At 37.7% G+C, this 22,503-nt stretch overlaps 1 protein-coding gene and 1 long non-coding RNA gene across 2 annotated transcripts in view; one reads left to right on the top strand and one right to left on the bottom strand.

Annotated features, from left to right (window-relative positions):
* The window catches only part of LOC116151962 (uncharacterized), a 57,145-nt gene that overhangs the window by 13,843 nt on the left and 20,799 nt on the right, over positions 1 to 22,503 (bottom strand). Inside the window, exon 3 of the long non-coding RNA XR_004135555.2 lies at positions 7,484 to 7,549. This is a non-coding gene — a long non-coding RNA (uncharacterized LOC116151962). The remainder of the gene's footprint in view (positions 1 to 7,483; positions 7,550 to 22,503) is intronic.
* The window catches only part of HAPLN1 (hyaluronan and proteoglycan link protein 1), a 69,062-nt gene continuing 49,112 nt past the window's right edge, over positions 2,554 to 22,503 (top strand). Inside the window, exon 1 of the mRNA XM_010982004.3 lies at positions 2,554 to 2,727. The gene's annotated coding sequence lies outside the window, so the exon portion shown is untranslated. The remainder of the gene's footprint in view (positions 2,728 to 22,503) is intronic.

Genomic DNA, 22,503 nt, shown 5'->3' with positions numbered 1-22,503 from the left:
AGAGAACATCCATCTTGAGTGGCCCAATCCTACAGCAAGCAAGGAAGGGTAGGTAGGAAACAGGTGGGGAAGGACCGACAAAACAACGCTGGAAGCCTATCTCAGTTGGTAGGGTTATACCTGAAATTTGAAAAAACAACAAAAAAACAAAAACCTTCTAGTGTAACTCACTGTGGTCTGACTAAATTGCAAAACAGATGGTTTTACGTGGCTAATAAACAATTTCTGAAGAGAATGCATTACATTCTCTTAATGCTCTGCTGAAATAACTACATGGAGCAAACTGCAAAATAAGGAACAAGTGCTATCCATGAGCCAGCTGATCCGAGTTACTCCCCAGGCAACTCCCTGAAATCAGGGAACAAGATCAGTAGTTAAACTAATTTATATGATTTCATAGCCACACACCACCAGCCTCGCCACCTTTATGGAGCTTTAATACAAAAATTGGAGGATATTTGTTTTTAAGTCTAATTCCTTTATGTTTCTTAAAATACATACCATCCTGAACATTTACAAGAAATAGCATAAAAACTCTTTCCACAGTTAAAAGGCAGAGATGTATCTTATTTTTATTAGCAGTTAATGTGGGGCCTACAGTATAACAGCTGTCTCAATAGCCACAAAATTAACGACATAACATTGCAAAGCCTCGAGCGGCCTGTTCCCTGTGAGGACAAACAGGAAAAAATGAAAAGAGGCGCCTTGCCCAGGTTTTGGAATTACGAGAAAGGTGATGAATTGCCTAGGAATTCATTTTTAATTATTTCATTTCGAATACAACTGTCTTCATTTTGTGAGACTTTGTGTTTGGTTTGTCTTTGGAATAAAATCTTTCCGAGAGGTACGCGTTAATTTACCAAAGACTCGAATGGCAAGGGTGAGTTTACGGGCAGGAACCAGTGAAATAACACCAGGGAAAAGCTGGAAAGAAGTCTTTTTTAAAAAAAAAAACAAAAACATAGATCTCTTTCCCGCCTCTCTTCTAAGAGGACGCCGCCAACATGGCTTAGGTTTTATCTCCAAGACAATAGCGCCGCTCGCCGCCTCCGGCGCAGCTCAGACCGCGCGCACTGCCCTACTCGCGCCCCCACCTCACCTGTCCCCCTGCCCTATAAGTCACCTGCTCCTCCGGCGTCCCTGCCTCACTGATCCCCGTGGCTCACCTGCGCCCCTGTCCCACTGACGCCCCTTCCCCGCTAGCTCTCCTCCCCGAGTCCCCCTGCCCCACCAATCCGTCTATTCTATCAGTCCTCTGGCCCTCCAGACCTTCTGCCCCACCGGTTCCCCTGCCTCTCCAGCGCACCAGTCGAGCGGCGGCTGTCGTGACGAGCCCGCAGTCCCGCCTACGCCTCGCTAGCCGGAGGGCAAGAGCTCGGAGCGCGGCCGCGAGCCGCCGGACGCCTCCTAGCGCCCCGCATCCCAGGCTTTCAGGCCAACCGGCCTGCGTCTCGCCTCCTCCCTGGCTAGGGGGCCTCCCGGGCTTGTTTGCTTGTCCTCATCCCCGGGCCAGCCCCGCTCCCTCCTCCTGTCGGCTGCAAAAGCCGTTTGCTTCCTGCGGTTTCTTTTTTTTCCTCTCCTAGGCTCCATCAAAGGTGGCTCTGTTATTGAAATATGAAGCCATTTCCTCTCCAAAACCCTTGGTTACTCAAGGCGGGAATCAATGGACCTATATACTCTCCCTGAAGTTATAAATAAATGTCTATTTGTTCAGGAGGCGTTTTCCCGCGTGTCCCAGCATCTTCCCCAGTGGTTATTTCAGGGGCGTGTCTGCGCGCGCGCGAGCGCGCCCTGTGCCCATCTGGTTCTAATCCTGCGAATGGATCCATAAGCCAACCCCACCCATCCTGCCTGCCCCTCGCATTCTTCACTCTATAAATAAAACCAGGTTCTTTGAGCTCTGTCATCCAGGAATACAATAGCAGTTGTTTGTTAACAGAGATTCAAACCCAATATCGATACTGAGTCCAGTAAACAGTAAAGTATACTTCTGACAATTTGGGTGAAAGGGCACCTCAGCTGTAGGAAGCTTTATCTGCTGTTGTCATAATTACCTTTCTACCTGGTTACCCTGGATCTTCTTTGAGGAGAGGGAGACGGGAAAGCGAGGATCTCTCCTCCCCTTGGATTTTTCTTTTAAGCAGAGGCTAAAAAACAAAGTGAAAATTCACTGCCCTGGCTTGTCTGCCTTACACCGCTGTCCCACGATCATTCCATAAGCCCCTTGCCCCATTCCCTCTAGACAGACTCGGGAGGTGTGGTGTGGTGGGGGCTTGTGGTTGTAGCTGCCGCTTTGCCTGAACCCCTGAGCGTGTTACTCCGGGATCTGAGCAGAGGGGAAAGTCATCTAAGAGGCTGCTGTTTCAGAAGGTTTGGGCACAGAGCTGCCCCTCCCTGCCTCCCTGAAGTTTGCATGAAGTGCACGTTAGGCTGTAATTAGGGGATCTGGGAGAACTTTCCTGGTGACGCTTTGCTTTTCTTCTGCTCTTGGTGAGAAAGTGCCTCCTTCTTCCCAGGACCAGGACCACTGCCATCCAGCGCCACAAAGAGACATTCTGCGCGCGCGCACGCACACACGCGCGCGCGCACACACACACTCACACACGCACACACACTTGCCCAGAGACAAACTTAAGGTGAGGGGAAGGAGCGCTAGCTTCAGTTGATCTCCAGGCTCCAACTTCAGAAGGACTTGAGAGCATCTGAACTTCTGGATTTTAGGACAAGGTAAAACTTCCATCAATTTTTTTACTCTTTCGGTCAAAACTTGGGTGCCTTTAAGATCTCAGACAGTAGTTCATATCATGATATACCTATACATTAAAATAACTTTTCTTATTTTCTTTTTTTGAGTTTAACATATCTCAACTTTTTTTTTTAAGATTCATATTGTCAGATAAAATACTGTACTGCAATAAACAAGCTCAGTCTAGATTGGGGCAAGAATAAAGTCTAGTACCAAGACTTTTGCTAATGCTACTATAAATCTGGTAGATGCATGGTTTCCAAGTGGCAACTTTTACATGTGTATTTCAACAAGCATTTTATAGCACCTGAGATGAAAAAAGGATAGTACAGGCTGAAGGAAATGCTGAGGAATGGGACTGTCCATTCCAGATTTGTGAGCTTTCTTTTGGCGAATACATAGGTTAATGAGAAAAAGAAAGTTACTGTAATCATAGGTAATACCTGTTATACTGATAAACTTTGAGATGTTACCAATTTTGGTCTGGATTTCTCAACTTAATTGTGAAATTACAATCATAGAACTATGATGCTTTTCATAGATAGAATGATGCTGGTGGATAATTTTAATGTACTGAAAAGAAGCTTTTTAAAGCCATGATTGGTAAGATTGCTTTTAAAACTTTGCTTAAAGGAATTATTTGTGTTGAGACTGTTCACCTCCCTAAGCAAATCTGAACTCTTTTGGGCTTAAATGAAGTTGTTTTCTTCCACTGAGTATGACTGTTGTGTTCAAAGTAAGATGGTTTGTTATTTTGAAAATAAGTTATTTTGTTTTCATTTATCACTGGAAAAATACACAAAGTGCCCAGTACATTTGGGAGTTTTTAGGGTGGAAAGTGTTTCTGTACATGTTCCAGCGTGATGTCATAAAATCAAACATACTGGCTGGCTTCTTGGAAGCTAACGGTTCTTAAGAAATAAAGTCTGTGAATTAATTTCTAAGTGAAATGTAATATTTATTCATTACAAATGTAGTTTCTGGTAACCATTTATATTTGATTATTTCAGTGTACTAAATTTGCAGTAATTTTATATACACTTCAGTGACTTCAACATTTTAATGGAATCGTAAATAGGAATATTGTTCTACCAAAAATGCATCATATACATTCTCTTTGGATAACTCTTAATGTGATATTTCTTAATCCTTACATCAGCTTTCAACTTCAGTTTCACTTATTTTTACGAATAAAGAAGTTTTTCTTTCAATAAGTAAAATAGAATGTATGCCAAAGGCCTACTGAGCATTTAAGGTTTAGTCTTGAGTCACTTTGGGGCTATCTGTTCTTAGTAATTTAATTTTTAAGCTAAGAGAATGGCTACATGTTTTGGTACAGAATTGGAAACAGCTTAAAAATGGGAAAACTAGATAAGGAGAAGTCATTTTGTTTAAATGTAACTTACTGAGCAAGCAAAAACCAACAACCTCCAGACCACTGGTCTCCAAAGAGAATGAACCCAGAGGCCAGTATTCCAAACAGGAGTGTTCAGTGGGTCTGGGCTTTCTATGAGGAACAAGCAAGAGGGGAACATCATGTTCTTATAAAGTGAAGCCATTTATTGTCAGCAAGGCCCTCTGTCTCAGAGGAATGACTGACACTGTAATTTAGAAGAACTAAAGATACTTTCACAGAGAAGAATCAATTCATTATATCCCTAGTGGTTTCACTGCCTCCTCCTTCCTTTGGGAGCCAGTAACACATCCAGGATAAATACATTCGGCATGCGCAGAAAGATGCTTTATGAATAGGTGGTCTACTGAACAGTCCTGCCTTTTAGCATCTTGGATGTGGAATGTTGGTATTTTCTGAGTGGTTGAAGCCTTTGAATCTTAAGGTAGCACAGCACTTCATCTTTGTAAAGATAAACAAGAGTCATATTCAGAAAATAACCCCCTTTTCAAAAATCCTCATACTGATTTTCTTTTCATTCCCTTCTGCCTCATGCATGTTTTATTTTCCAAATTACATTCTTAAGATAATGGTATTCCACCAATTAAAATTCCAGCGAAATGCAGAGCAAATTTGAAAATAACTTTCACATTATAGTCTTCTGTTGCCTCTACTTAATTTTCCAACCTCCTGTTTTTATTATTAGTAACCACAGTACTTAGTCTATGTTACTTAAATGTACTTAGTCTGTCATTCAAAGGTAATGACATGTTGTTGGGGAAAAACGAGGAGGGATGGAAACCTGAATATTCTTAGTATTTTAATCAATAGTGTTTAAGGAGGATTAGAGGAAACAGCTGGTTAAACAAATATTATGTGTAGTGTGGACACGATGGTATAAATTAATAATGCAGCTCTTTATTTACACTATGAAAGGTACAGTCTGTGGTGGTTCCATGTGTGAAGCACGGTCCCTGTGTGCCACCTAGTGGATGAATCAAAGAACGCTTTCTCACCAGCCTCTTGGTAAAAAATCCTGAGATTTCCATTCTGTTGACACTGAATACTAACTGTAGGCCAGATGTTGGGGTAGGTGCTCAGAGTAGAAAATGGCAGCAAGTGACTTTTATATAATTTAAAGTTCAAGGTGCCACTTAACAGTTGATTGCATTCCTGGTAGTTGCATTTAAAATCAGTTTACTCTTTACTCAGTAATTTACCATCAACTTTCTGCCTCTAAGAAGATACCATAACTTGCTTCTAATACAGGATTTGTTTTTACAGAGATGGCATGACCTAGCTCAAAAACAGGTGGGGAGAGTTTGTATCTTGAATCACTTCCTCAAATGGAAATAAATGTAAAGTTTATCATTACTGATTTTAAATGGGTAAATAATGATTAGCTTAAAAGGTTAGCACATAGATTCTAGCACATATTATTACATATTCTTTAGTTTCTCTTAATTAAATATAAAAGATAAGAGTAAAAACTGCTTTTGGGTAGCGAGGTATGTTTTACGAAATACTGCTCTCTAACGCTAATCATCAGCATGTAGAACAACTTACATGTTCATATGCAGCTTTGAAGCAGTAACACTGCTTCCATTAAGATGATATAATAGAAAAAAAATCTCAAGCAAGAACAATTACAAGGAAAGCCACTGTTTGAAAGAAGCATCATGATATCATAGAAGATTAACCCATCAGAAAACTGCACTGCGAGTTCTGGAAAACTCTTCTCCAAAAATTATTACTCCAGTTGGCTCTTTGCAAGGTGTAAGACTTAATGGCAACAGTGTTCAGCATATTGGCATTAATCAAGTTCTGAAATTCAGACTGGAAGGAAAAATGCCTCAGTAGGGAAAAATGATTAAATTGTTACTTGCTGAGCTCTGGAGGTGTAATCCACAAATCAAGTTAGGCCTGCTCGTGTGGAATGGAAGTTTCCTGTTTAGGGGACTTTGGTTTGGTGTACAACAGTGAGATCTATGCTGTGAAAACAGAGCTGCTCATTAAGTCTTTCTTCATTAATGTCACAAAATTATAGCCTGAATTGATCAGAGGCAATGGCTGGAATCAACAACAATCATGTAAAAGAGAGCATGTTATCTTAATTCTTATTTCCAATGAGTTATTAACTACCAGAAACACACCATTCTGTTAACAATTTCATCTTACCATCCTTGTGATTTACTATGAATCTCATACTCATTCTAGTGAGAGAGCTAATGAGAGATTGCCTGAAAGTCAGAGGTCCTCAAAGCAGAAATTTAGTCACAGACAGAAAAACTGTTACAGCAAGTTTGGGATTTGCAGATACTTGCTATACATAAAGCAGGTAAACAACAAGACCCTACTGTAAAGCACAGGGAACTATATTCAGTACCTTCTAATAGCCTATAATGAAAAAGAATATGAAAGGAATATATATATATATAATATGTATATGTATAACCGAGTCACTATACTGAAATTAAGCGGAACATTGTAACAGTGTACACCAAAATATTATATGCCATAAATTAACAACAATATTGTATGTAAATCAACTATACTTCAATTTAAAAAAAAAAAAAGAAGTTTAATGGTTTCAGGTGACTTGATACTAGTTAAGAACAAACTACACAAAAGAGAATCAGCCAAGCTTTCTGAAATGGCCTGATGCTACTGGGTTCTTGGCTATATGGCAGTAACTCCACGTAACGGCTTTTTCCAGTGATGGATACCTGGAGGGGGGCTTGCTGGGACTGAGAAGTTCTTAGCTATATTCAGATAAAGTCAGGATTTGTTTAAAATATCAAATGTTGCTGGACTATTTTGAGCTTCTATTCATACTTTTACAGCTCGACAGGGGGTAGGGGAGAGGTATCTGAGATGGGGTTATTGCTAGAAGGCCAGGAAGCTATTTGCAAAATAAAACAAAACAAAAACAAACAAAACAAACTCACAGTCTTCTAAATAATTTAGAAAAATTACTGAAGTTCAGGGATGGGTTCTCAGTCCTGTAAGGGCAACAGAAATGTCCCCATTTTTCCAACCTAGCTTAACCCAAAGAGAACACAATTTACTCGATTGGTTACTAAGTTCCAATTACTATATTCCAATTCCATTCACAGTATTACATAAAATCCAATTAAGTGAAATAGCATTCAATTATTTTTATGGTAAATCTGGATTTTCCTAAACTTTTCACAAAGTTTTATGGATAATGTTTCGGCCTAGTCTCCACCAATATGATGTGAATTTTCCTCATTCTGACTGTCTTATTTGGAATTTGGGGCTCACGTCCATCAATCATTCATGAGTTCATTTGTTCATTCAACAAAAATGTATTGAATACTTACTATTTTGCCAGGCACTGTGCCAGCTCTACATGCTGGGTCCTTCACTTTATACCATGACAGTGGATTCTAAAAAAAATCAAAAAGTCAACACTGATGATAATGAAGGTAAAATGTTGCAAGATCCTGGGGTACGTTTTGAGTAACAGAAACAACACAAATGTTCTAGCCTCATAGTTTTCGTATTAGAAGAATTTTGAGTATGCAGCTTTAAAATCATTTTCCCTTGTTCGCCATCTTCTAGCTTAGTGAATAAGAGTTTTGTGTCTTGGTTGTGTGGGCACAGATGGGCCTGAGAGGGCAGCTGAACGCTTCGGAACCCCAGGAGGGCAGGGGTTCCAATCATCTGCCTATTTGGATGCACAGGAAAAGCAAAAATTCATTTGCACACAGTTGCTGTCCACCCGTTTGGAACTAAAATGCAGACTGAGCCCAGAATGATTTAGTGATTACCGTTTGCACCAGGCTCCAAGCTAGGTATTAGAGTCATTGGCTCAAGGAGTTCACAAGCCAGTGGAGAAGGCAGATGGACGCACATCATGAATCACTAGTCAAATCTGCCAAGTAGGTGAAGTTTGCCTTCCTAGTCGGCTGGGTCTCTTTCCTTTGCACTTATCCAAACTTTCCGCCCCCTTCTACCTCATTAACTGAGACTCCTGCTCTCCACCCACCACCCTGGAGAATCTAATACTTCTCTGTTTATTGATTTCTTGACTGACTGATTACACCTAATTGTGAATGAGTTTCACTCATGCATTTACATCTCAAGCCTTTTATCTCTTTAAAGTAAATGTTTTGTTTTTTTGTGAAAAGAATTTCAAGCATCTGAGGGCCTTCCCATCCTTACACCAAAGTGTGTAATTAAACCGATTTTGCCCTCCATGGTCTTCAATCTCTGTTATCCCCATTCCATGCGGGAGGCCAGAGAGATTCCCTCAGGCCTGTTTCCAGGACCAAGGGTCCTGTTAACCAATGGCCCCTTTTAGCCGAGCCTAATCAACCCGTCCTTTCACCCTCCCCCCAGTGCTCTGCCTAGACTGGGTCTCCCTCCCCCCACCCCAAGGGGCATCCCAGCCCATCCCTTTGAACCCTCCTGTTCTCTTGCCCTGAGCCTCTGAGCCATTCATTACTCTGCTTGGGTTGCTGCCCCTGACAGGAAGAAAGCCTGTAGCTTCTTAAGCTCTATTGTGTGAGCCCTAAGCCACCCAAAATATCTAGATCCAGAAGGACAGAGCAATGAGAATCCACGTATTTGGTTGCAGGACTCCTCTAAGTCAAGGTACTGGAGAAGGAAGACAGGGCTCTGCAGAGGGCAGGCACAGGAATAAGCCATCATGCTGAAAATATGGGTCAAAGCCAGCATCTTTGTAAAATGTGTGCTCACCTACTTTACAACTGATTTCAGAGAAATTTCATCATCAATGCTGATTACAGATTCTGGAAATTACAGATTACACTGATCAGAGTTGTTAGTTGAAATTTTTCCCATTTTATGTTTGACGTAGGGCATAAGGAATTCATGTTTTATTAGTTGTTTCAGATTTATTTATGTTTTCCTTGATTACACTCCATTGATTATGCTCCTGTGAGATACTGGTCTGGTCTTATAACAAAGATGCTCATCACTTTTTAAATTCCTAGGGCTAATAACCCAGACTGAGAGAGTTGGTTTCCTTCCCCTAATTTCCTGCAGCCTAGAGGAAAGGGATTGTGGACCTGCATCATTCACCGTGCTGGGGTATATGAATGCCTAATGTTCAGTAGGTGCCCTATAAATACTTACTGTTATTTCCGTCAGTGCCCAACATGGTGCTGAACATGAGGCTTGAGGGGTCTCCCTGTCATCTCTTCCAAGTACCTATATTTCAGGTGTATGAACACTTTCCAACCCCCGGCTATTCCCTGACTCTGCCTTTCTTTCCTTAGCAGTCTTCCTCTTATCTTTCAATGTCATTAAATTCATAGACTCTTCTCAAATTTAAATAATAATTGTTGGTATAAAATTAATGTAAATAAAATTAATTGATAATTTTAAGAATCTCTAAATTTATGGAAATCAAGACTGGAGGAAGGAAATTAGTTGACAGAGGACACAGAGCAGTATAGGCATGATCCAATAAGGACACACAGATTGGATGGGAGAGGAGTTGAGGACAGTGTGAGTTATTTCAAGGGCAGACAGTAATGTGGAGAGGGATGCAACTGATTAAGACTGGGAATAAAGGAAGAATAAAAGTTTCTAGGAGAAAATGGTAAGTCTCATTCAGGAAGTACCCATGGGACAGCCAAGAACCCATATAAGCTGAATGTATATACTTAAGCACAGGGGAGAAGTGATGGCTGGAATAGAGATTTGGAAGTCTCTGGTATGAAAATGGCAGTTGAAAATCATATGGAAGAGAAAAGGAGATCATTCCAGGGAAGAACAAAGCAAGAATAGCTGACCAAGATCTAAAACCCAGGAAAAAAACTGTTAAGAATGAGTTGGCTGTTATTTATAAATGATTTTAACTTTCATTTTTTCAACTATAGATGTCCACCGAGATAATATCAATGTTTTAATAATTCTCATATCTAACAGTCTGTCCTCTCCATCTAGAAGGTGCCCAACATGTTTGTTGAATTAAATGAAATTAAAATGGCATTTCTCAGCCTTGATGTTCTAATGACAGATTTTCATAATGATAACCCTGAAAGTGGGTAAGACCCCAGCATGTCTGAATTGTAGTTATTTATTCAATTTTATCCAACATTGAGCTAGTTTTAAATATATGTTGCTGCATTTTTTTGTTTAACAATCAGTAATCAATGTCTGGTGTAGGTGGTAATTCACCAGAGGACTTGATTAACCTTAGTTCATGTTGTTTAGCTTAACATATAAACGAGCTCACCACAGAATGCAGCCATTCTGCATTCAAGTCCATTTATAATTCTTTTCCTAGTTCCTTGGTCTTGAAGGCCTCTAAATCGTAGGTCAGATTTGGAGCCCAGAATCCTGGATTTCTCTGTTTTTTTTTCTCAGCAAGTTCCTCCCCCCCCCCCCAATTCTCCCTCCCGTCGCCCCCTACTAGGGTTGCCATGTAAAATATATTGAGGAATTGAATCATTTTTAGTATAAGTATGTCCCAAATATTGCATGGTACATACTCATGCTAAAGAGATTACTTGCTGTGTTCTGAAGTTCAAATTGAACTAGGTGTCCTGTATTTTCCATTGGCTAAATCAGATAACCCTCCTCCCTCCCCCATTTGTATTATTGCAGCTATAATAGGTGAACAAGAATTTCTTCATGAGACTTCTGAACACTCTCCTTCTAAAGGTCATACAAATGAAGTTACTGAGTGTATGTTCACTAGTGAGATCAATGTATTAAAAAGATACTGTAATTACAAGTATCTAACTACAATATAACAATCAAGATATAAATTTATAAAATATTTATAACCACTGTGATATACCCTGTATACTAATAGCTATCTTAAGAATGCCATAAATATCAGTGATCATGTGTTTTAGTCTATGTAAAATATTTTAAAATAATGTACATGTTAAAAAATAAAAATTTTTTATTTCACATTTTCTAGTTGGCAATAATGAGAAAACAAGTAATTATCTTTAAATGAAAGAGCATACATTTATAAAAATGTATACAGTGTACCAGACGTACAAACTTTTAAATATTCTTTTTTTTATTTTTTAAAATTAATATATTGGGGGGGGAAGGAGGTAATTAGGATTATTTATATATTTTTAGAGGTGCTGCTGGGGATTGAACCCAGGACCTTGTGTATGCTAAGCATGTGCTTTACCACTGAAGCTATACCTCCACCCCAAGCCCTTGAATGTTTTAACTGCAGAATACCTAAAAGGGATCTTACCCTTGTTAATTATGTCATACTGTAGTTGTGCTGCCACCTTGTGTTGCTTTGAGGTATGGCCCAATTTAACTCAGTCCATTAATCTGTTAACATCAGATTGACAGTTTGGTCAATGTTAAAATTATCCTCCCATGATTAATATTTTTCATTTTACTCAAAAATGCCACATAATACCAAGAAACGTCCCCTCAAGTGTTTCATGCAAATATTTCCTAGGAGTTTAATGTCTTCTGCATATTAGAATATCATTCTTGAGATAATCACTAAAATATACATCAAGTAGTACTGTATTAATTTAAGTTTTACGGGTGAATTTAGCTTGTATCTGCATGTATGTTTCATCTACATGACCTTTTAACCTAAATTTCCTATAAATTCCTTGAACTCAATATGTTTAAAATTAAACTTATTATTTCCTTCTCCCAAGCCTGGTCTGTGTCATCTGAATATAGATACCAGGGCATTTCATTTATTATCCAAACCAGAATACTTTTGAAAGTGAAATGGGGTATCTTGCTCATTATTCCAGCAAAGCAGGGCTAAACCAGGACTGTCTCAAGCACACTGATCTTCTTATACATAAGTTAAAAATCATCATAGTCCCAATTACCCAAACTAGAAAATGTGCAGTCACTGACTACTGGTCCATCAAACTGGCCAGGAACCTCCATCTCAGGCTTCCCGCATTCCTTCTGCCTGTTGGTTCCCTTTCCTCTTCGCTTTCTTCTCCACTATCCATCACGCTTGCCAACATTCAGCATAAATCTAACAGTCCACTTCCTCCGCAATCACTCCAAACTGCTGGGAAGTACTGGGAAAACTCGTATCGCCCAGCAGACTGGACCCAGCGCACAACTTCATGGTCTCTGATTCAGCTGAATCATTAATGCTGTGTGACCATTCGACCATATTTCTTGAACGTTCTTGCTTCTCAAACTCCCTGCAGCAGATATCCAAGCCTCCCTAATTCGTACTAAAAAACAGAAACAATCTGTAAAGAACCGTCTCACTGTCTTGCCACCAAAACTAGTCCCTGACCACCAGCACCCTTTTTTCCCTTCTGCTGAAAAAACAACAACAAAAAGGACCTCCTTTGCTTCTAAGGGTCTCAGGCAGACACTGCCCCCTGAGCTCTAGATCCTGAATCCTCCTGTCTTTTCAGAGATATTCACTATTAATTAGGCTGTTTATCTCTTGTATTCCTCAACTCCTCCTACTCCCACTCAGGTTATTTCCTTCTATTGGCATTTAATCCTGGTCAAATCTTTTTGCCCTAAAAATATAAAACTTCCCCTAATCTCACACGAATCCTATCTACCAATCTTTCTCCTTCCCCTCAGAGCTAAACTTCATGAATTATCTATGTTCACTCTCCACCCCTCCACCCAGCCACTCTTCACCCCACCGCAGTGTGCTTTCTCCCTCAACTGTCCCACTGGAATGCTCCTCACCACGGTCACCCATGATTTGTTTTCAATGTTTCTTAGTGGCATTTACTGCTGGTGACCATGTTTCCTTTGCAACATTCTCTATCCTTGCTTGGCTTCTGTGACTGACCCTCACCCAGTGGCCACAGATTTCTTGGACTGCTCCACCTCCATCTCTGTCTCAGGCTTCTAAGAGCCTGCCTGCCCCTCAGCAGTTCTGTACTCTGACAGCTCCCGCCCAGGACGCCTTGCCCTCACTCTCCATTTCTTCCCTGTGCACTGCTGTCTACTCCCCTGCAGTACACCTGTGCACAGGTGACTCCCAGATCTTTAGATCTGTCCCAGAATTTTCTGCTGAGTGTCCAAACCATAAACATCTCGCAACTAGGAATTCTCCCTAACATCTCAAACTCCACAGGTCCCAAATGAACTTTTCTTTCTCCTGAATTTGAACTTTCCCCAGTTTTATCGAGTTTGGTAAATGGCACTACTTACTCTCCGCTCAGTTTCCAAAAACAGAAACACAGGGATCACCATGTGGACTCTAGTCCATAAATATCTCTTGACTATATACACCCTTTTCTTATCTCCATTACCATAGGCCTTACCCCTTGTCACCAAGCTCTCTTGCCTTAACTCCTGCAAGCCTTACCCACTGGTCTGAGTCTTCAGTCTTGCTGTTTTCTAATGTACTCCTCCACAATGAAGCTAGGGTAATCTTTCTAAAATGTAAACAGAAAAGATTTGCCTGCTTACATCCCTTCAATGGCTTTCTATCGCTGTGAAAATTAAGTCCAAATTATTTAATATGATTTGCAAGGTTCTCAGTGACCAGGTCTAGCTAACCTTTCCAGCCTCATCTCTCATCTAAAATGATCCAGCATCCCAGCTGACAGGATCAAGCGACCAGAAAAATTAAGACAATAAAACAGAAACAGATCAATAGAAGGTATAAATATTAGAGTCATCAGATACAGATTTTATGTGATTAATTTTAAGAAACTGAGTCTGAAGATTTTTAGCAAAGAACTCGAAACTACAAAAAAATGATCAAATGGAAATTCTAGAACTGAGAAAATGTAATAACTAAGAACTCAATACATGAGTTTATGAAAAGTTCAGACACACTGAGGAGATGATTAATAAACCGGAAAATAGGTCTGAAAAAAAAAAAAAAAAAACAGACAGAATCCGACAGAAAAAGGATGAAAGATACTGGAGGGAAAAAAAGTAAAAGGCATGCAGGGTATAGACACTGGCATCCCAGCAGGAAAAACAGCTAATGGGGCAGAAACAATCTTACAGAAATAACAGCTCGTAACTGTCCATGTCAGGGATTCAAGGAACACTACCAAGCCCAACAGGATAAAAACGAGAAGATTAAAGGAGAATCCTGGAAGTTTCCAGAAACAAAAACTTTAAATAGACTAACAAGTAGCAAAATTAGCTAGCTGGAAATTTTGCTTGTCTTTCCACCTTAGGAGATGCCAAAAATCCGTGGGTTGGCTTGACTGTATCCTGGGTGGATCTTATCTGCTCGGCCTCCTTTCTCTGAGAGCAGAGTCTTCAAGCCTGGAGGGAAGCCCTGTGCCTGGTTCCCCGAAGGAGCTGGACTGACATAAATCTTACTGGTGACTCAGTCCCTGAAATCTGTTTTCAGATCCTATTGCTGTCTAGGAAAATTCAGGAAGCAATCTGGGAGGCTCCAACTATCTTTATCATTATTTAATATTATTTTAGATTACAGAGAGGAAATAAATATGATGACTGAGAAGTTGATGATTTATGCCGGGTATTTTACATTGTTGTAACAGTGAAGGCATTGAAAGACAGGTCTTGGTAGCCAAAGTAAATACAAATTTTAAAATACCATATGATATCACTCATATGAGGAAGCTAAAAAAAAAAGATACAAATGAACTTATTTACAAAACAGAAACAGACTCACAGACACAGTAAACAAACTTATGGTTACCAGGAGGGAAAGAGGGTGGGGAGGGATAAATTAGGAGTTTGGGATTTACAGATACTAACTACTAAGTATAAAACAGATAAACAACAATTTTATACTGTATAGCACAGCGAACTGTACTCAATGTCTTGTAGTAACCTATAATGAAAAGCAATATGAAAAGGAATACAGTTATGTATATGTATGACTGAAATATTATGTTGTATACCAGAAATTGACACAACTGATCTATGTCAATAAAAAAAAAAAAAAGATTTAAAAAAATCTTTAGAATATTTCTCTTCTCTTCCCAGACATCCATGGCTCCACATCTCTCCTCTGTACTCACGCACTGCTTTCAGGGGGGAACCCCTTCCCACGTCATCCCTCCCACCTGAAATACGACCCCCGCTAGGATCCCTTCTTGTACCACCTCCTCCAGGCAACCTCACCTTGTACTGCTAGCTAGAATTCATCACTTTTTTCCTCAATTCTTTCTTAATATTTTATTTGTATCACCATTACTTTACTTAGCACACTTTTCTATGTATTATACCATTTTTAATTGTTGAAGTGTCTTTCTTTCTTGTTAGTAGATTGTTTACCCATCTGAAGTCCTAAAGAGTTCTGACCTGAAAGGTTAGATATGGAATCAGAGTTCAAAGAACCTTCTCTGTTCCAAGGTTCCACCCACTACAGGAGTCCCTTGTGTAATATAACTGACAGATGTTTGCTGATCTGCTTCAACACCTGCAGTGGTAGAAAAACACTATGTATTTCACAGGGCAACTCATTTCACTTTTAGAGGACATCCCAAAAAGCTCTTCCTGACATTGTGCAAAACTGGCTTCCTTAACTTCCATCCATGTGTTCTAGTTTTTCCCTCTGAAGCTACACTGAATAAGTTTAAGATCTTCCCCAGTTCATATTTGGGAAATTCATTTCTAAATGCAAAACTTTGTCATGTTCTGTAAAATTCTGTGACTTTAGGTACATTGTTCCAAACTCGGCAGATCATTTTATTTCTTCCAGCCTCTAAGCCATGTTATAGTTACTCTCAGCGTTAGCTTTATAGCTCCTGTACAGACTTTGAGTCTTGGAACTCTAAGACTAAAAGGAAGAACCTTATTTATATTAACATGACTTGAAAGCAAACCCCTTGATTAATAGTGCTCACAGAATTATAAAAATGAATAGGATAATGTTCTTGTCACTGGAAAGGTCTCATTTTATTAAACAAATAGCCAGTGCACCAAAGAAATGGAAAATCAATGTCAATGCAGAGTTGAAACCCTTTCCTTTTGAAAACAGAAGGCACTGATCATCTGCACCCTTTTACTGTAACTTTATTTCATTACATATTGTTACTATTTCAAATGAATCTTCAGGGAACAGAATGAATGAACTTTTCGTTCATTCATTATCATTAAATATCTGTATCCTTAAAATGTTAGGGCATATCAAAAACTGAAACTTTAGTTTGTCTAATAGTTATTACTAGTGGTAATGCTTTAATTGCCTAAAGGTAAAATAATACATTTTGAAGAGTATGGGATCTAAACATTAAAGGAAAATATTTACTGTAATTGGTACAAAGCAAAATGTGATCTTAATTTGCATTACCGTACATTCTTTAGAAAAATACATCCCTCTACCCCATCCCTCCTTGCCTGCACCAGCATGACAATGTCCATGCTCAGGATGAGAGGTGAACCATCTGTGACTCCTGAATAATAATCATTCTAAATTCTAAATGGTAATGTATTTGCCACAGGCCAGCAACTGCCACCTCAAACTGATGGGAGGGGAGAGGGTCACCCAGAGATGACACATCTACAATACTTCAAATGCCAGGCTTCCCACCTTTTAAAAAATCCTGCTTTCTACACAGCATAGCGGTAGCTAAGTATAAGCTTAGTATAAGCTTTGAATAAGGCATTTGTTTCAATCTACCAACAGAATTCCAGCGTTCTGCTCTTAAAGTAGGTGTAGCTTGAATTATACTATTATTATCAACATTTTAATCAACTGTAAATTAAACTTATTATCCTAGGGGGAGAGTATAGCTCAGTGGTAGAGCACATGCTTAGCTTGCACAAGGTCCTGCATTCAATCCCCAGTATGTCCATTAGAAATAAATAAAAAGATAAACCTAATTACCTCCAGCCCCCCACCCCAAAAAAAACCCCAAAACAAACAAAAAATTTAAACCTACTATCCTAAACTATGGAACAGGACTGATTTAATTTTAAATATATCGGTAATCAGTTCTTTCTTTGCTTACACATTTCATTTATGAATCGCAAATCTGAATTTTTGGTGCATGAGTGAAAGGTACAGGATTCAAACTTAAGTTTGAATGAACTATTTAAAAAAAAAATTTCCTTCAACTGTTCCCTGATATGCAACTGAAAGTTATCCAAGCATACACGAAATGCCTTACAGTGTATCGACTGCCTGTGAAGTTGAGATTTTGATAAAATTGCATGTATGCTCTGCTTAATGCCTATGATCCTTTGATTAAGGAAGACTGCTGAGTAGCAGAGCAAATCTCTACACAGCCCACAGGATTTCTCCTTGAAGTAAAACAAAGGCATCCTGGGTCTTGATAATTTATAATTTGAAAGGCAGCTATGCTCACAACCATCGACACGCTAACTTAAAATCTGAACTGTATATTTGCTCCCTAAGTTTATTCAGTGCAAACAGGCTCTATGTAAGGTACCCAAACAAAACTCGTCACCATATAAAGTCACCAAAACAATTTTTCGACACACTTGATAAAAAAAAAAAATCTCCTTCAAAGTTATCAGCCCTTGGTGGTCACCAACTGATTAAATAGCCAACTGAAATGTGGTGAAGGGAGATGAAAACAAACTGTCTCCTTATTTATAAAGCCAAATCTTTACATTTGCTTGCAGTAAAGTCTGCCTGTGGGCTGAGATACAAAGTGTAAAACAGGTTCGAAGTTACTTCAAGGTGGGGTATGGAAGGAGATGGGAGACAGAAGGAATAAATTCTATGAAAAAAAATCTCCATCAATAGTTTATTGATGATAAACTACATTGCATTGAATATTTTACATTTGTTTGGTTACTATATGGTTTTCAAAACCTCAACTTTATTTTATATACACTGACAAAGTTACTTTTTACTGACGTAGCATTTTCTCTTTCTTTAATCATCAGCTGATAATTTACCCACAAGAGTGGATTCAGGTTTTCACAGCTAATATATTAAGTGGATATTAAAAATTATTTAACATGTTTTTTAAAAATTTGAAATAACATATTCTACCAAAAAATATTACATTTCCACTTAATCAAGAGGGGCTAATCCTTAAGTAGAATTGAGCATTGTGTATAAGGTGCTAAGTTAGAAAAGTAATGGGGCAACTTTTTATATCCATGCTGATGAAGTTTAAGTTTCATTTATTTCAGTCATTTTGGAGCTTGTACTATGGAGTTAGGTAGACCTGGATTTAAATCCCAATTCTGATTTTACTATGACCAGCTATGCACCTTGTGCAAATTACTTAAGACTTGAGTGTCATTATCCATTTTAAAATAGAGTGATTAATAGTATTTGCCTGTGTTCTGAGAATCCATCAAGATAATATACGTAAAGCACCATATAAAGCTATTTAAATTATTTTCATAAACTACTAAGGGAAATAGGTGAATGTTTATTTAATAATGGCAAAATGTGATCTTAATTTGCATGACTGTACATTCTTTAGAAAAATACATCCCTCTACTCCATTCCTCCTTGCCTGCAACATATATTTCTATACATAAAGAATACTATAAATCAAAATAAAGGGAAAATGTCTTCAACATACACCAAAGGAGCAGTATCTTTAATATACAAAAAGTTCTTAAAAATCAGTACTTTATTTTCAACAAGAGTGCTAAGACAATTGAGTGCAGAAAGTAAACTTTTTAAAAAAATGATGCTGGAACAACTAGGTAGCCACACAGAGTAATAAAGTTAGATCTCTACCTCACATCATATACAAAAATTAATTTAATACAGAGCAAAAGCCTAAATTTACAAGCTAAAATTATAAAACTCTTAGAAGAAAACACAGGAGTTAATATTCATGACCTTAGATTCGGCAATGTTTTCTTAGATATGACACACACACAAAGGCACAAGTGACCAATGAAAAAACAGATAAGCTGGATTTGATCAAAATGAAAAACTTTTGTGCTGCAAAGGACAGTATCAAGAAAATGAAAAGACAACATACAGATTGGGAGAAACATTTGCAAACTGTGTATTAAATAAGGGTCTGTTATCTGGAAGATACAAATAACTCTTACAACTCAACAATTCAAAAAAAAACAATTTAAAAATGGGCAAAAGATTTGAATAGACATTTTTCCAAGAATATATATAAATGACCAATAAGCATGTGAAAAGATGCCAAATATCATTAGTCATTAGGGAAATGAGGTATCACTTCACACCCACTTAGAATGGATATAATTTAAAAGACGGACAATAACAGGTGCTTGTGAGGGCGTGGGGAAGTTTAAAACCTCATGCATCATTGGAAGAGATGAGAAAGAAGAAATGCAATTCCATTTCTAGGTACATAATATGTTCACATAAAAACCTGTATATGGATTTTTATAGCAACCTTATTCATTAGAGCCAAAAAGTGGAAAAATAACCCAAATATCCATCAACTGCTGAATGGATAAACAAAATGTGGTATAGCTATATAATGGATTATTATTCAGCCATAGAAAGAATCAAGTACTGATACATGCTGCAGAATGGGTGAACCTTGAAACCATTATGCTCACTGAAAGTGGCCAGTCATTAAAGGACCACAAACTGTATGATTCCATTTATATGAAATGTCTGGAACGGATAAATCTGAATAGATGGAAAGTAGATTAGTGGTTGACGGAGAATGGGGGCAGGAATGAGTGGGGAGTAACTACTCATGAGTACAGGATTTCTTTTAAGGGTGATGAAATGTTCCAGAATTAGTAGTAACTGTTGCACAGCTTTGTGGGTATATATCTTTAATACAATAATCTTACTGATACATCTAGAGAAAACTCTAATTTGAAAAGATACATGCATCCCAATATTCACAGCAGCACTATTTATGACAGTCAAGACATGGAAGCAACCTAAATGTCTATGGGCAAATGACTGGATAAAGAAGGTGGTGGTATATTTATACAATGGAATACTGCTCAGCCATAAAAAAGAATAAAATAATGCCATTTGCAGCAACATGGGTGGACCTAAAGATCATCGTTCTAAGTGAAGTAATCCAGAAAGAGAAAGAAAAATACCGTACGATATCACTTATATGCAGAATCTAAAAAAAAATAAAGGAAAAAAAAAGGACATGATGAACTCATCTACAAAACAGAAAGACTTGCAGACATAGTAAACAATCTTATAGTTACTAAGGAAAGGGAGTGGGAAGGGATAAATTTGGGAGTTTGAGATTTGCAAATGTTAGCCACTATGTATAAAAATTGATTTTAAAAAAAACAAGTTTCTTCTGTATAGCACAGGGAACTATATTCAGTATCTTATAATAACCTTTAATGAAAAAGAATATGAAAACAAATGTATTTATGTATATGCATAGCTGGAACATTGTGCTATACACCATAAATTGACATACTGTAGCTGTATGTACTTCAATAAAAAAAATTTATTTTAATCTCACTTTGTAGAATCTAGACAAAGAAAAGAATTGCTTACCTAAAGCTATGTAACAACAATGCTGTTTTATTAGTAAAATACAGATATACTTAAATATCCAAAAATAGGTAATTGTTTAAAATATTTTTGGCATACACATTGTAATAGTGTAACATGCAGGTATTAAATATGATGTAAAAGGATCTAATGAAATGAAAAGATGCCCATCATGTACTCAGTTTTAAAAATTCACTATTATGAAGCCACTATGGAGAACAGTATGGAGGTTTCTTAAAAAACTAAAAACAGAGTTACCATATGATCCAATAATCCCACTGCTAGGGATACAACCAGGGAAAACTCTAATTTGAAAAGATACATGCACCCAATACTCATAGCACTATTTATAATAGCCAAGACATCGAAGCAACCTAAGTGACCATCAACAGATGAATGGATAAAGAAGAGGTGGTATATATATCTACAATGGAATATTATTCATCCATAAAAAGAATGAAATCATGCCACTTGCAGCAACATGGATGGACCTAGAGATTATCATACTAAGTGAAGTAAATCAGACAGAAAAACACAAATATCATATGATATCACTTATATGCAGAATGTGAAAAAAATGATACAAAGGAACTTTTTACAAAACAGAAACAGACTCATAAACATAGAAAACAAACTCATGGTTACTAAAGGAGGAAGAGGGGGATAAATTAGGAGTTTGGGATTAGCAGATACAAACTACTATATACAAAATAGATAACAAGGACCTACTGTATAGCACAGGAAACTGTATTCAGTATCTTGTAACAATCTATAATGGAAAAGCATCTGGAAAATTTTATATATATACATATCACTTTTTAAAAAGTCATATAATTTGGTTCCATTTCAGCAAAAAAAGAAAAGCATTTATATTTGGCTAAAATGTTTGGATAGGTATGCAATAAAATAAAAAAAATAATCTCTGGTGGAATTGTGGATGATTGTATTGATTTTTAACATTTATTAAGGTACAATTGACATACAATAAACAGTACATGTTCAAAGTGCACAAATGATAGTTTCCATGTAAATATGCCTGTAAAATCATCACTACAACTAAGATAATAAAAACGTTTGTCACCCAAAAAGTTTCCAGATATACCTTTGTAATCCTTCCCCTAATCCCTCTTCCTCATTCACAAACACTGGTCTGCTTTCTGTCGCTGAAAATTAGTTTGCATTTTCTAGAATTTCATATAAATAAAATCATTACTATGAAGTCTTATAAAATCTGGCTTTATTCATGCACCATTAGTTTGAGCTTCATTCATGTTGTTGTGTATATCGATGGTTCAGTCCTTTTTATTCTGAGTCGTATTTCAGTCTGGATACCACAATTTGTTTATCCAGTCATCTGTTGATGGACATTCAGGTTGTCTCCATTTTCAGACTGCTACAAGTAGAGCAGGTATGAATATTCATTTGTAAGTCTTTATATAGACATATGCTTTCATTTCTCTGGAGTAAACAGGAGTGGAATGGCTGGCTATTATGGTAGGAAATGTTTATATTTTTATTTAATCAACAGTCAAACAGTTTCCAAAGTGATTATACAATTTTACATTTTCTCCAGCAGTGTGTGACAGAGTTCCAGTTGCTCCACAGCCTCTCCAACACGTGGTATGTTTAGTCCTATTAAATTTAGATATTCTAATAGTTATGTAGTGGTATCTTGCTGTGACTTTAATTTGCATTTCCATAATAACTAATGACGGCATCTTTTCATGTGTTTATATTCCATTTGTGTATCTTCTTTAGTGACATGTCTTTTCAAATCCCTTGCACATTTGAAATTAGTTTTTATTTGTTTTCTTGTTATTGATTTTTAAGTATTCTTTATATATCCTGGATACAAGTCCTTTATCAGATATGTATTTTGGAAACATTTCCTCCCAGTCTGTAGTTTGTCTTTCCATATTCTCATCAATCTCTTTTGAAGAACAGAAGTTTTTGAATGATGTTGATGAAGTCCATTTATTAATTTTTTTTCTTATAAGTATCATGCTTTTGATGTTGTAGCTTGGAAATCTT

Source organism: Camelus dromedarius, chromosome 3, assembly GCF_036321535.1.
Source record: "Camelus dromedarius isolate mCamDro1 chromosome 3, mCamDro1.pat, whole genome shotgun sequence".
Taxonomy (NCBI): domain Eukaryota; kingdom Metazoa; phylum Chordata; class Mammalia; order Artiodactyla; family Camelidae; genus Camelus; species Camelus dromedarius.
This window is presented reverse-complemented; position numbering and strand designations above follow the sequence as displayed.